The sequence below is a fragment of the Astatotilapia calliptera genome, chromosome 1 (assembly GCF_900246225.1).
Source record: "Astatotilapia calliptera chromosome 1, fAstCal1.2, whole genome shotgun sequence".
NCBI lineage: Eukaryota > Metazoa > Chordata > Actinopteri > Cichliformes > Cichlidae > Astatotilapia > Astatotilapia calliptera.
Genome location: NC_039302.1, coordinates 4,494,163 through 4,509,851, shown reverse-complemented (window position 1 = coordinate 4,509,851; position 15,689 = coordinate 4,494,163). Strand labels below are relative to the sequence as shown.

General features: G+C 44.3%; 2 protein-coding genes across 2 annotated transcripts in view; one reads left to right on the top strand and one right to left on the bottom strand.

Annotated features, from left to right (window-relative positions):
• ppip5k1a (diphosphoinositol pentakisphosphate kinase 1a) overlaps positions 1-3,566 on the bottom strand; it is a 30,110-nt gene extending 26,544 nt beyond the window's left edge. The window contains 1 exon segment of the mRNA XM_026148003.1: positions 3,476-3,566. The gene's annotated coding sequence lies outside the window, so the exon portion shown is untranslated.
• LOC113009522 (aggrecan core protein-like) overlaps positions 884-15,689 on the top strand; it is a 42,337-nt gene continuing 27,531 nt past the window's right edge. The window contains exon 1 of the mRNA XM_026147885.1: positions 884-3,097. The gene's annotated coding sequence lies outside the window, so the exon portion shown is untranslated. The remainder of the gene's footprint in view (positions 3,098-15,689) is intronic.

The following is a 15,689-nucleotide window of genomic DNA, read 5'->3' as shown; positions in this document are numbered from 1 at the left end:
CACTAGATGACACAGCTGAACAACAAACCACTTCAGCAGCAGGCACAGTCACTCAGGCAAAAGCTGCAATGAGAGTACGAACCAGTACTCGATTACACAAATGCCTGAGGATTTCAAAGTCAGGGAACACACACAAAAAGGCCAAGCTCTCTCTGCAGAGTGTGGTTGTTTATTTTAAGCCTCCAGTGACCTGAAAACTCACTGCTCTTATGTAACGGCTTTCATTAATTAACACGACAGCAGGCAGAACGCCACAGAGATTTTGTTGTTGTTCAATCGTTTTAGGGACAGCTCGTTTGGAGCTCGGACTCCCCTGGAGTTGTTCTGCATGCTAAAAAATAATCCATACTAATGGATTCCATGGAATACTATATTATAGTATACCATACTATGGAATCCATACTAATGGATACTGATCTTCACTGGAACATAATGTGATGGTAATAATGCCCTTCAGTTTGCCACCATCTTAAACACGCTGTTTAATCTGCCTGCACCATCCTTTTAAAACAGCTTTTTCTTTTTAAAAATTGGAAACTTTAAAACAGCAGGGTGAACCCAGATGACCATATAAGGAATATCAGCTCTTACTGACATCACATAGAACCCATTCAAGAAAAAAGAAGCATTTGAACTGAGTATTCAGAGCATTTCTTATATTGAAAAATATACTGGGTACTGGTTTTAAATATATATTTGTGGACATGCGGTAAAAAACAAAATCACAATTTTCTGGGTGTCCTTGTAATGTTTTATAATAATAATAATAATAATAATAATAATAATAATAATAAACTGAGCTGTGTACTGTTACAAAAATTAAGCTAATTGAAAAATAGGGACAATCTTTGAACATTTTACACATGAAATATTAAGATAATAATCCACAAACAGGTACCCACAGAGGTACTCACAGATACACATTTCAAAGACAGCTTTGCATGACTGCAGCACCTGTCGAGCCTGTTTTGATGAATACTGCATTTCTGCTGAAATTCACTCTCACGCTTTCATTATTTAAATTAAACTGTTTTCATACCAAAGTGGATGAGTGTGTGAGAGCCTGAGCATTAATCTGCTCCTTTCACCTGCTTACTCCAGCTACCAGCAGGGCTGCAGTTCCCACTGAGAACACCAAGGTCATCAAGTCCTTTGTTTTTTTCATAAGACTATTGAGGTGATTTAGTCTTAGTTTAAATTCCACAGTTTAACAACGAGCTGCTGTGAGCTGAACCCTGCTGCCCCTCATTTTACACAGGTTTTTAAATGTGACAGAGCTTTAGTTTTCATTACTGATTTATTTGACAATTTTCCTTAACTAGTCCATTTCTACGGCCTGAAACAGGACTGTCTATAACGGTCCTGTATAAAAAGAACGCTCCAAATCAACCAGTGATATGTAAAGACCCCGAATATTAAAAAAAAACATGTAGGAAAGCTTTAAGCCTGGGAATACGTTTCATTTTTAAATCTACAAAGATAAAAAAAAAATACTGTTGTTGCTTTTTGTTTTGGGGGCAATGAACTGAAGTCATTAATAGATTATTCAGAGCAATTCTAATACTGCACCACCAACTCCGGATGGGAGGAGGAAGCTGGCTCAAATTCAACAAAGCAACCAACAAAAGAATTCAATTCAGCATTATTATGTTTCTTCATAGTTGCCATTTTCCTCATTTTTGGGATTTGCCAAAATTAGAGACTCCCCAATCTGTTTAGATAAAACTCTTTTCATATCAGTGAGTTTCCAGCTTCCTTTAAATGTTTAATGGGGAGCAAAGGCACTCGACAGTGGAGGTTCACACCACTTAAACGACATTGTAAGCCTAAGACTGTGTGTAGATACTTTTTACTGCCAAATGCTGATGTTGCTGATAGCGGCACAGCTGAAGAGAATATAAACCTTCGTTTCTTCTCTATAAAGGGAGCAAATGTTCTCCTCTTGACTTGGTTTTATTTATTTTTTGAACGGGCGTGATAAATTGAAAAATTTCCTGACAAATCTTCACCCCCTGCGGTCAGCAGATGGTTATGTATGGAAGCTTTGAGATAAACTGCTGCTTAGTAACACTGATTGTATTACCAATAAGTTAGCCTATAAAAAAAGAATAAACCAATATGTCTTAAACAGGTGACACTTGAAGTACAGCAAACAATACTGATGTTCAATTTCTGAACAGAAGAAAAAAAGGGCAAAAATATTTCTTGGTCCCTTCTAGTGAAATATGAGAAGTTGATGCTTTTCTTTGTAATAACTGATAATAAACACGATGTCGTTCGTGCCAGTCTGTTGTCAGGGGAAACTAGACCTTTGTCAGGTCATGTTTTCAGTTTATAGACAAGCTATTAGATGATTTACCCACCGTCAGCTGCTGCTCTGACCTAAACAAATGAATTTCAGTATCACATTAGACATATTTAATGAGACAAGTACATTTAGTCGGGTATTGTACTAAAGTACACCTTAGATACACTTACAGTTCTACTCTACTGTATTTTGTGAGTATATGTTGTACTTTGTGCTCCACTTGAATAATTTTCAAGTTATTATTTTGCTGACCTGTGATCCAAGATTATACTGGCAAATAGCTCGCTCTGCATTTACTTTACACTGTACTTGTATTAATGCAGTTCTGCTTGACGCTGTAATTTTCCACTGCAGTGTTGCTACTTTGTTCCTCAATGATTTAAATACCAGTTTTGCACAATAGTGGAGAAAGTATGTATACAAAACTATTTCCAGCGCCCCTTTTCATGTAATATCATCGTTACAAGGGCACAGCACAGGATATCGAAAATCAATTTGAATGAAAGTAATATGTTTGAATATAGTTTTCTTATCTACAGTGGGCTCCACCAAACCGGTTCTTGGTTCTGTGTGTCAGTAAAAACAACCTGCTCGCCCCTGCTTTACCGACACAGCTAAACACAGTGATACTAACTACGTGAAGAGATTGCATTATTAGCATGGAGAAAGACGTTTTAGTGGCTCGGGTTCGAGTTGGAAGAAGGCCTGATGGGTTTAACTACATGAATATAACACCCAAGGCGGGAGAGAGCCAACTGACGGACAGCTCGCATGAACGACCCCTGACATGTAAGGGTCCGACTTTAAATACCATTGTATGCCAAAAGGACTTGTTGTCCCGAAATGTAGGCTACATAAACGTGACTCGTTATTAATATCCACATTTAAACCCCAAACCGCGAAAGCTGGTTGAATACAAAAGCCTCACTCGGCGAAGAAATTATCGTTAGGTGCCGTTACTTTTCTCATTTTTCATTTTGACATTTAGCTAATGTTAGCATTCAGCTAGCTGGCTCGCCAATGTAAACAAGTCTCCCCAAGGCCATTCTGACTGCATCTGAAGCACAGTCCAACCAGCCCGGCAACTATCGGTGGTAACGCCTAACACCAGCTACATGCCAAGCACGTTCCCGTTCTCAGGGCTTCAGGACAAAAGTGTGAACTCACGGTGTTACTGGAAGATTTACCACTGCCATCGGCTCTCTTCCGTCCCTTGACAGTATGCATGTGAAACCAATCTTTTTATTTTTCTCAGGTTGACATAGGCCGATGAGCGTGTGAATCAGCCAATCAGAAAAGCGAACTTCCTGGGAGGCGTAACGTAAAAACAAATCACGTGTGCCAATGAGGGACACTCAGCCCAACGAAAAAAAAAGGATCGTTAGCGTCCTCTAGCGTTGATACCAATAAATCATATTACACCCCATGAATTAAGAAGGGGATGTCGCTCAGGTCGATATGTGTGTGAAGGCAGACCAGCAAATACTTTTGTCAATTATCTTAAAGTTTTTTTTACCTTAATGAACTCTTTTTATGTTTTTTTTCCAGAGCTTAAGAGGAGGAGACAAATGTTTTGTCTGTCTGATAAGATTGAAATATTATGTGATATTTACTATAGTATTTAAAAACATCTCTGATGGTCAGCGTCTCCCACCCCATGCATATAAATGCTGCTGAACTGCAGAGCTGCTTCAGTGCCAGACTGCTGCATCCTCGATGCATGAAGGAGCGTTTCCGCAGGTCCTTCCTCCCTGCAGCTGTCAGACTGTACAATCAGAACTGCTCCCAACAAACATAGATGTTTACATCAGCGCTGTAACTTGGCACTATTTTATCAACCGATTCACACTATAACCAGGAGTTGCCTCTTATCTGTATTTAACTTTAGTTAATTTAATAACAGTACAGTACTCTGTTTTTGGTAACCATTGTCCTTGATGTAAATATGTAAAAATTGTGCGTGTTTCTGTTCTGTGTCCTGTTTCTTCGTATATGTGTCTTTCTTGCTGCTGTCACACCCAAAGTTCCCCTTGTGGGACAATTAAAGGATTATTCTATTCTATAAAGGTCAGCCTCTTTCTCTTGTCACAGAAGAAGACTTCCAGCAGGAGAGTAGCCTTACGTGCTCCTGTCACTACTCTTGTTGGCAGTCTTTTCCCCACTCCACTGGTACCTTTTGTGGACAGAGATTAGAGGAGGCTGCTCCCTCAACCCCAGACCTCTGCTTTTCAAAAAGCAGGAATGGGAAAGAGGACTGCTGGGAATCCAAACCCTTTACTCCTCCATAATGAGAAGCATGAAAGAGAGCTGCACAGAGCTGGTAGAGGCAAAGAGGAAGAAGGTGAGTTTTGGCTAAAGGTCCCACCCTAAACTTCAGGTCAACAGGCAGGAACACAGAGGAGAACTACTGGGAGCAGTAAGCCTCGACCTCAGGCCTCAACTTCACAAACGGGAATGGGAAAAAGAATGATCTTCTTCAGTTCCTGTCCTAATGGAGGGTTCTAGGAGAGGCCCTTTGGGTGCCTGTTGTGGGCTGATAATACAAAGTGACAAACATGTTTGATCTACGAGTGGAAAACTGGAAAACCCTTTGTGATTGGCAAGGTTTACAAGGTTTTAGTATCTAGCAAATACCTGTTCCTCTGTAATCTTGGAAGCTGGTTTCTGAATCCAGCAGGACCACTGAAGCCACAGGCTGCTTTCTCATGAGTCTGGCTGGGTTGGCAAGCTACATGCACTGGGGCTTTTTTAACATTTGTCTCTTTTTTAATTGATTTTGTTGTAAATAAAAGTACTAATATTTAATATAATTTTCATATTCTGTGGTTCTTATAGCTTGTGGAGGTCAGTGTCTTGTTCTACAGCACTTACTGCTGATGGGATCTAGCGTCAGCTGAGCATTGGACTGCTCAGATTGTCCAGGCTCATGGAGAACATGGAAATTCCACATAAGGCTGCTGAATGAAGGCATCAAGCATGAAACCCAACAGGAGTCAGGACAGGAGGACATACAGAAGATGATCTAAAACCATATATGTTTTTTTTTAAAGTATGAACTTTTTGCAATTTTGCTTCTGTGCACCACCGCAGTGAATTTTAAATCAATCAAGGTGTGATTGAAGTGCAGACTTTCAGCTTGAATTCAAGGCTTTTAAAAACACCTTCCAGGAATTAGAGATGTTTAATCCCTTCATTTCAGAGGTTCAGCCTTTTTAAAAGGTGACCCTCACATCTTGCAGGAGCTTTCCTCTCCTCAGGAGCTCCCTCTGCAGGAGGGGGAGATACAGGAGAGGTGGAGGAAGATCTCAGCCTGAGTGTTTATTGTCTTATGTAGTCTGGAAGATGAGTGGATGGTGGGGTGGGTGCAGTTTTCTCTGTGGTGGTGGTGTTGGGTGGACTGTCCCGGGCTCTGTGGGGCCGGGAGGCGCTGCTGCACTGGGCCCCGGTCTGGATGGGCCTGGGCCCCCTCTCCCTGGCGGGTCGCGGAGTATGGGGGTGCCTACTGGGGTCAGCGGGGGAGCTGGCCCCAGGGAGGGGTCACTTGCCCCTCCCTTCCTTCCCTCCCCATCTCCAGCTGCCTCCCTCTTCCCGCTCCACCACAACCACCCACACATGCAGGACCTTGGAGTAGGGGTATGTCACCAGGGTGCAGAGGAGGCTACCCCCCCCCTCCCCCCTCTGTCCCCTTCTGGCTGCCTCTGCCTCAATTTTATCCCACAACTTAGACATTCACATTACTCACACTCTCATTACACATACATATAGGATCTTGGGGGTGGGCACGATACACGGAATCCAAAGTACCATCAGGGTGTACACCCCACCCCTGGCGTCGTTGCCCACCTCTCAATTTTAAATACACGTAGACATTGAGGGCTAGCAGGAGGGACCATGCGCTTACTTGCTGCTCTCTGGCAGGTAGCTCCATGCCCTCCTGGGTTTTAAATGCACCTTAGAACACACATGCATCAACACTACAATGAGCGGGTGGAGGGAGGTTTGGACTCTTCTCTCACCCCCATTCTCTGCGACCTGCTGGAGCGGGGGGCTAGGAGGAGGAGTTGGCCGTCCGACTGCGGTCTGGAGTGTGGGGCCTTCCTGCTGCTGCGGAGTCGGGGCGGTCTGCCTCCCCCCACCGCAGGGAAAAGGGTAACACCACCTGGGTCTGGGTGCAGTTCCCCCCTCCAGGGGCAAGGGTACCTAGACCCGGTTTGTAGAGTACGCTTGGGGAGTGTGATCGTGTGTACAGCGTCTCTTTATGTCTGTCTCCACGTTGGTTGAGTGTGGAGTAAGTACATATGAGAGCATGAGGGTGGGAATGGATGTTTGTATCTGTGTGTGCCTGTATGTCTGTGTCTATATGTCAGGTTGGGTGTCAGGCGCCACCTCTCTGGGGACATCTCAGGCCCTCCAAGGTATGGAGGCCTATCTCCCCCTACCACCACTTCCCCTGCCAGTGGCGGACTCCCTCAGACATCGGTGCGTTGGTGGTTCTTTGTGTCCGGGGATGGGCGTCCAGGTACACACTGGCTCACTCCTTGGCGGCCGCTTATCGGGGCCTGGAGCCTGGGGCTCGCTCGGGCCACTTTGGAGGTGGGGTGCCCCCGGCCTCTCGGCCTGGGGCTCGGTCACTCAGGCACAGCTGGCTGCCGGCGGAGCTCACGGGCGCGTCACTGCAACCCCCCCTGGCTTCTGCTCCGCGGCTGCTGAGTGAGCCCTCATCTGGGACTCTCCTCAGCTCTTTCTGGGACAGTGGCGCGGCTGCCCCTCTGTTGGTCTTCCTTGGTCTCTTGTGTTCTGGGGGCCTCTGGATGTCTGGAGTTTTGATCTCCTCCATACCTGCTTCATGCCCTGGAGGACGGGGCTGTGGCCCCCCCACACCCTCTAGCAGATCATTACATGAAGGAACCTTTTAAAAAAACAAGCGCGTCCATGCTCACAGGTGTACACACGGGTGATCACACCCACAAACTACACCCTTTTTGGCTCCTACCTCAAAGCACACTGTGTTCTGTTGATCTTATATGCTGCACAATAATGTTTAATATTTAGTATTTACTGTCATATTCCCATATATCATTGTGATGTTGTTTATTCTATTACTCTTGTTCTCTTCTGCTTGTTTTCTTTTTTCTTTCTCAGCAGGTGATCCAGGTGATTGATATATGCATTTTTTTTCTCTGCCCGTTCTGTTGGTTTATGTTTTTTGCCCTTCTCCCCCGTCCCTCTTCTCAGCTGTTTCTCTTTCCCTCTTTCTTTCTCCCCTTCTTTCCCCCAGTCAAGTCTGTCCCGTATTCAGTAAGTGAAAATAAAATAAACAATAAAAGGTGAATCAAATGGACCATTACGGCAAGGCTGGGATGGTCAGTTTGGTAAAGTAAATCCGTTGGGCATCTTTCTTTGCCTTTAGACAACAATTCTGATGGCAAAAGAGCCAAACGGGACAGGCAAAAAAAATAAATAAATAAAAAATAAAAAATAAAAAAAATAAAAGGTGACCCTGCACTCTTGGAACAAAACCTCCGTCCTGCCGCTGCTGTTGATGTGAGGGCCAGCTTTGACGTCAGTGTTTCTCTGAGCCACTGTGTGCAGACAGGACCCTGTAACCACGGGATACTCGGTTACATACTTGTGTCCAGGCCAATGGGCGGTTGCAGAGGACTGCTATGAAAAGAGCATTTTATTAACAGCAGGCTCAACAGGGTGGTAACAAGGCTCTTCTGTAAGCGAACGTGCAGAGGAGTGGGGGTGCCCATATCCACAAATATTGCTGGTAAAAAATAAAACTACCTTTTAGTTGTCAGTGTATAGAGTAAAACGGGCTGTCAGGTGAAGAGACATCTTTTGTCACACATTCACTCAAATAAATCTAAATGATCGTATTCTCTTTCACTACTACGAGCGTCTGCCACAAAGACCCTCTGTGAGGAGGCCTCTGCTGCCCTCCACCCTCATATGGCTTCCATTTGCCGAAGTCAGGGCCGTTACACTCTCTGTGACTTACAGCAGTAGGTCAGCACACGTCAAGAGGTTTCATTATGAATGCAGATCCAGTCTTTGTGCCGCTGGACACCAGCCTGCTGCTGCTGTGCTTCCTGTCTCCAAGTCGCTGAACGAGATGATGGATTTCCTCTTTTTATTAGAAAAACACAATCAATGTATCCTACCGTGGATTTGGAGATCATAGCACAAGTTGATTGCAACGATAAGCTTCAGTTCATCACTGATAGAGATGATATCTTGAAATGAGCATTAAAAAATCCCCCAATAATGATTTAAATATCTGACACCTCAGAAGTTTAATTCCACTAACTGACTGTTGTTCAGAAACACCAATTAACCATCTGTTCTATTATAATTTCATTATAATATTCTCATAAGGATTCTGGCCATCGCAGTAAACCAATGGAAAGTGAACCAGTTCACATAGACTCTAGTATTAAAATGTCAAACACTCCTCAGTAGGTAGTTTTCCTCTTAAACTGTTCAACGGGTGAATTTTTTTTTTTACGAGATAACACAAGGTAAGATATTTGATTTGTCCCAAAAGTTCACAAGTCTACCATTTGGATACTGGTTAAGCTTATTGGTTTAGCTGTGGCCACTTTGATGGGTGTAGACTAGCTAACAGCTGTTTTCTAGGCCTTTTTCCATGAAATTGCGGCTCTGGGCCTGCTGTTGGTTGATTTTTTTAAATGAATTATAGAACAAATGTTTGACATATTGTGGAAGAAGATTTCTGCTTTTTGGTGAGTGAAAGTTAAGCATTATATTTGTATCTTACTTAGCTACTCTGTTTATGTGTGTCTGTGCATGCACCCTACATGGACGCACCACTTGCTAACCATTGTTAGCATCAGCTAATAGCTTAGCACTCCACCCTTTCTTCCAAACATGCAGCCATTTATGGCCGAAACAAAATACCAGGTCAGAAACGTATTTGTGAATAATCAGCCATTAGTGATATCGTTATAAAATTACCTGAAATCATTTATGTTTATTCATTACTGTGCCTGTGTCTAAACAGGTAGAGTGACTTCCTCATTTATATTTTTTGCATATACTAGAAAAAAAGAAATAAAATAAAAATAAATACAGGTGAAAATTGTGCTAGTTATCCAAAGGGTTCCCTTTATGAAGAAGCTAGAGTAGCTTTAAGCTATTTTGCCACTACCTGTAAACACATCCTGTTTGGCCCACTTCAATGAGTTTGGGGTCAGAAAGTCATACAAAACACTTATAAGACTTCTTGTAAAGGGTGGGGACACATGTCTCAACAGTAGTGCCTTGATAGAGTAATCAGTGACTCTGGGAGTGGACCCAGCAGTGGTCTGGCTGAGGGAACTTGTGTTTTATTAGCTGTGATTTTGGCCCAGCAGAAGAAGGTCTGCTCTGTCCTCCACAGGACACGCAGCTCTGTGACAAACACCATAAACAGATTAACTACCCAATCTCATTTTAACGGGAAGGTAGCTGGATGTTTAAAATGATATATTGGCTGACAAAACTGTGACTACACTGTCATGATGACACATTAAAAAGTATTTTTAGATTTAGGAAACAGTCTCCATCTATCCCTCAAGCTGGGGTCCTCTACCAGAGGCCTGGGAGCTTGAGGGTCCTGCGCAGTATCTTAGCTGTTCCCAGGACTGCGCTCTTCTGGACAGAGATCTCCGATGTTGTTCCCGGGATCTGCTGGAGCCACTCGCCTAGCTTGGGAGTCACCGCACCTAGTGCTCCGATTACCACGGGGACCACCGTTACCTTCACCCTCCACATCCTCTCCAGCTCTTCTCTGAGCCCTTGGTACTCCTCCAGCTTCTCGTGTTCCTTCTTCCTGATGTTGCTGTCATTGGGATCGATCACTACGGCCGTCTTCTTCTGTTTGTCTACCACCACTATGTCCAGTTGGTTAGCCACCACCATTTTGTCCGTCTGTATCTGGAAGTCCCACAGGATCTTAGCTCGGTCATCCTCCACCACCCTTGGAGGCGTCTCCCATGTTGACCTCGTGACTTTGCGGCCATACCTGGCACAGATGTTTCTGTACACTATGCCGGCCACTTGGTTATGGCGTTCCATGTATGCCCTGCCTGCTGGCATCTTGCACCCTGTTGTTATGTGCTGGATTGTCTCAGGGGCATCTTTACACAGCCTGCACCTGGGGTCTTGTCTGGTGTGATAGACCCCAGCCTCTATGGATCTTGTACTCAGAGCTTGTTCTTGTGCTGCCATGATTAGTGCCTCTGTGCTGTCTTTCATTCCAGCTTTGCCTAGCCACTGGTAGGAGTTCTGAATGTCAGTCACCTCTGCTATCTGCTGGTGGTACATACGAGGAGCCTGTCCTTCCATGATGGTTCCTCTTCTTTCTTGAGTTTCTGCTGCCTGAGGTATTCACTGAGCACACGGTCAGTTGGGGCCTTCTTCCTGATGTATTGGTGGATGTTTGTTGTCTCATCCTGGACTGTGGTGCTGACACTCACTAGTCCCTGGCCTCCTTCCTTCTATATATATATATATATATATATATATATATATATATTAGGGGTGCAACAATACTTGTAACGATATTGAACCGTTTGATACAGTGCTTTCGGTTCGGTATGCATATGTATCGAACAATACAAAATTTTACATTTATTTGATCAACTTTCCTTCTGACTATGCTGTCTGTGTTGAGTGCTCAGTGGATCTGCGCTCGACAGTGCAGCCTAGGCGGAGTAGTTAGCACATGATTCTCCTTATGGGGACCTGATATGTTCAATATGCTGCTGAGAATATAGCTCAGAAGAAGCGTATAGTATAGCTTTTACTTTGGAAAGAGCCATTTCTCTGTAATAAACTCTCTTTTCCAAAGATGAGTGATTTCTTGATCAGATAGATTTATTATGTTATCCCTTTGTTGTTTCAGCAACATTAAATTTAAAAACTGTACTTTTGAGTTAAAATATATATTTATAATTTTAATAAATGACAAATTAAAAAAGCATGAACATTTTTTTGTATCGAAAAAATATCGAATCGTGACACCAAAGTATCGAATCGAACCGAACCGTGAATTTTGTGTATCGTTGCACCCCTAATATATATATATATATATATATATATATATATATATATTGAACTACCAGAAGGCAACATTGCAGACATAGAGGACAGTTACAAGTACCTGGGGATCCCGCAGGCAAATGGGAACCATGAAGAGGCCGCTAGAAAGGCTGCAACCACCAAGTACCTGCAGAGGGTCAGGCAAGTCCTGAGGAGTCAGCTGAATGGTAAGAACAAGATCCGGGCCATCAACACATATGCCCTGCCCGTGATCAGGTACCCTGCTGGGGTAATAAGCTGGCCAAAGGAGGAGATAGAAGCCACTGACATAAAGACAAGAAAGCTCCTGACCATGCATGGAGGGTTTCACCCCAAGTCCAGCACCCTGAGGCTGTACGCTAAGCGGAAGGAAGGGGGCCGGGGACTGGTGAGTGTCAGCACCACAGTCCAGGATGAGACAACGAACATCCAAGAATACATTGGGAAGATGGCCCCAACTGACCGAGTGCTCAGTGAATACCTCAGGCAGCAGAAACCCAAGAAAGAGGAGGGAGACGAGGAACCATCATGGAAGGACAGGCCCCTGCACGGTATGTACCACCGGCAGATAGAGGAGGTGGCTGATATCCAGAAATCCTACCAGTGGCTGGACAAAGCTGGACTGAAAGACAGCACAGAGGCACTAATCATGGCAGCACAAGAACAAGCTCTGAGTATAAGATCCATAGAGGCTGGGGTCTATCACACCAGGCAAGACCCCAGGTGCAGGCTGTGTAAAGATGCCCCAGAGACTATCCAGCACATAACAGCAGGGTGCAAGATGCTAGCAGGCAAGGCATACATGGAACGCCATAACCAAGTGGCCGGCATAGTGTACAGGAACATCTGTGCCGAGTATAACCTAGAAGTCCCGAGGTCAAAATGGGAGATGCCCCCAAGGGTGGTGGAGAATGACCGAGCTAAGATCCTGTGGGACTTCCAGATACAGACGGACAAAATGGTGGTGGCTAACCAACCGGACATAGTGGTGGTAGACAAACAGAAGAAGACGGCCGTAGTGATCGATGTAGCGGTTCCCAATGACAGCAATATCAGGAAGAAGGAACACGAGAAGCTGGAGAAATACCAAGGGCTCAGAGAAGAGCTCGAGAGGATGTGGAGGGTGAAGGTAACGGTGGTCCCCGTGGTAATCGGAGCACTAGGTGCGGTGACTCCCAAGATAGGCGAGTGGCTCCAGCAGATCCCGGGAATAACATCGGAGATCTCTGTCCAGAAGAGCGCAGTCCTGGGAACAGCTAAGATACTGCGCAGGACCCTCAAGCTCCCAGGCCTCTGGTAGAGGACCCGAGCTTGAAGGATAAACCGCCCGCAGGGGCGTGCTGGGTGTTTATATATATATATATATATATATATATATATATATATATATATATATATATATATATATATATATATATATATATATATATATATATCTCCGATGTTGTTCCCGGGATCTGCTGGAGCCACTCGCCTAGCTTGGGAGTCACCGCACCGAGTGCTCCGATTACCACGGGGACCACCGTTACCTTCACCCTCCACATCCTCTTGAGCTCTTCTCTGAGCCCTTGGTATTTCTCCAGCTTCTCGTGTTCCTTCTTCCTGATATTGCTGTCATTGGGAACCGCTACATCGATCACTACGGCCGTCTTCTTCTGTTTGTCTACCACCACTATGTCCGGTTGGTTAGCCACCACTATTTTGTCCAAGAAGGCATCGGTGGGCAAGAGACGAAAACAGGGTGTTGTTGGAATGCTACTACGCAAGTAACCCCGGCGGAAGGGGCTACATGAATAGGATGAGGGACCTATGGATTCTTCGATACCCAACATCCACAATGACGGATGGCCAAGCTTGAAACCTGGATCCCCCGTAGCCGGTTACCAAGATTACGTGAAGTACCCTCAGAAGGTCTGCTAGATGATGTTAATGCAGCACTACGGGCAATATATATATATATGTGTGTGTGTATTTTTATTTTTTGCACTGCATTTAAAAAACCCCCACATGAGTTCAATCATCATCAAATGTGCCTGACCCAGATTTGGTAGCGTCCCTCTAAGAAGATGATCAAGAAGATGCCTAATGCTACTTTGGGCTGCCTGTTTTGGACTCCTCCCGGGATCAAACTGGGGATCCATTGATCACACAAATGTGAAATAAAACGTTTCCTTTTATTTTGATGTGGTGTGCACATAGTTTTCTTTTAGTAAATGTTCTCCCACTGACTAAACACTTTGTGTTCCTGTGGACTACAGAGTCCTTGGCCAAAGTCACTTCATGCCGGTGTTTGTTTTTCCTTTTAAGCTTGATGCTGTAAACTCTGCAACACCTCAGTTCCTAAAAAAATCCAAAAATAAACACAAAACATCAAATTTAACTTGTTCTGTTTGACCGGATTAAATTTTAGACTCCAACAAGAGATTTGTTGTAGTTCCACTCTTCCACATAGCAAGCAAAAATAAACAGGCTCTGCTTCCAGGAGAAGTTCTCCAGGGGGGGTTTCTAACAAAAGCACTGGAGGGCAGACTTCCTGACTACAGCTTCTCAGGTCTCAAAAGATCAAATGGAAGTAGCTCGAAACTCATCAAACATATATAACAGCTGTGTCTGTGTTAAAGTAAAACATTCATTTAGGACAGGTGAAGCTTTATCAGCTTTTTCTTTGCTCTTTGTTTGAAATGCAATATCAGCTCACATAGTGAATAAAACAAATACAACTAAAAAAATGAACAAACGCTAAACAAAGCTTCATAAAGGCTTCCCTGCTGAAACACTGATGGCTATTTCCTTTAACACAGGAAAACAAGGAGGAGTTGCAAACTAAAGCCGCTCTACTGAAACTGTGATTTAAAAAAAATTAATGTGAAATTTATTCTCCAGTTTGTCAAATTCAAAAGGTTTGAGGCTCCTGGTTCTGGACTGAACCAGTACCAAAGACATGGTCAGTTGTAGCTAGAACCAGCACAGACAAAGAGTGACTCACACTAGGTGATCTGTACCGTGGTCAATGCTGATCGCCACCAGAGCAGCGCCCTCTCCCAGATCAGCTGATCTGAGTGCACAAGAGCGTTTGACCTGCAGAGTCCAGTTCGTAGAGTACAGTGACCATTTGATAAGGTGGGCCCGGCACGTTCAGTTGGACTCAGGCATGGTCTCTGTGCACTGTGCCATCTGCACCTGCCGACTGATCTCCAGTGCGTCACCAACAGCAGCTGCTCCATACAAATGTGTTTTTAATCACCACATGAGAGACTATAGTGTCTCACCGTTTCTCTGTTAGGGCACACATGCATAAATTGAGGCCCAATCCACATGCACAGGTATTTTTGTAAGCATTGCTTTTTCTTTGCATGTTGGCCTTTCTTCTCTTTGGGAAATATTACGGTGTGATGTTCTGCCTGAGAAAGAGTCGGTATAACTCAGCTGGTAGAGTGTGAAGGTTTGGATTGTTTCCACAGGGGATCTGCTCACTCACAGATCACCACCTCCTACAAAGCTGTTACATGTTAGGTAGCCTGGTACTTATACAGTGCTTTCTGCTCAATTTGAGCACTCAAGGCTCTATTTGAGTGCTCAGTTTTATTTCAGTCTCAGCAAAGTGGCGTACATACACAGAGAGGTGAAGACAAAGCAAACTGGTTTATTCTGTGTCATGCAACTCTCAGACAACAGCACTGTCTAAGGTGGCCTTTGCAGTGAAAGGAGCTTATGAATAAAGTTAAATGTCTCCTGATCCCCAAGGATTGAACCGAAACTCTGTCATCGATCCATGATGTGTGTGTGTGTGTGTGTGTGTGCGCTCAGAGACGACAGAATTACAATTATAATGTGCCTGTAACAGCCACAGTTGCATGAATAACTCACAGTTTACCGTTATTCTTATGTCACTGCATTACAAAGCTGCTTCTTCAGGTTCATGACAGTTTTCCAGCGTAGGGCTTGAGTCTTACAGTTTGGTCATCTTACCTCACTCTGGGTCCAGCATTAATAGCCCAACTTGTAGACACACCTCGTTCCAAAGACTGTGGATAAATAGCCTAAAAATGGAAAACTCTAAACATGGAAAACAGGGACAAGTGCTGAAACTCCGGGCATACAGGCGCAGCCGGGGCCTCCTCCCCCTCCTCTTTGAAGCAAAATCCAGGCAGTCTGGTTACAGTACACCATTCAGATTCAAATCCAGTCAGGCCAGTGCTCCCACTCTGCATCCATCAGCCTCCCATCACAGCATTCATACACCTGAGCAGCAAACTGTTAAAATCATAATTTGTGTTGCTGGAGGAAAAGAGTA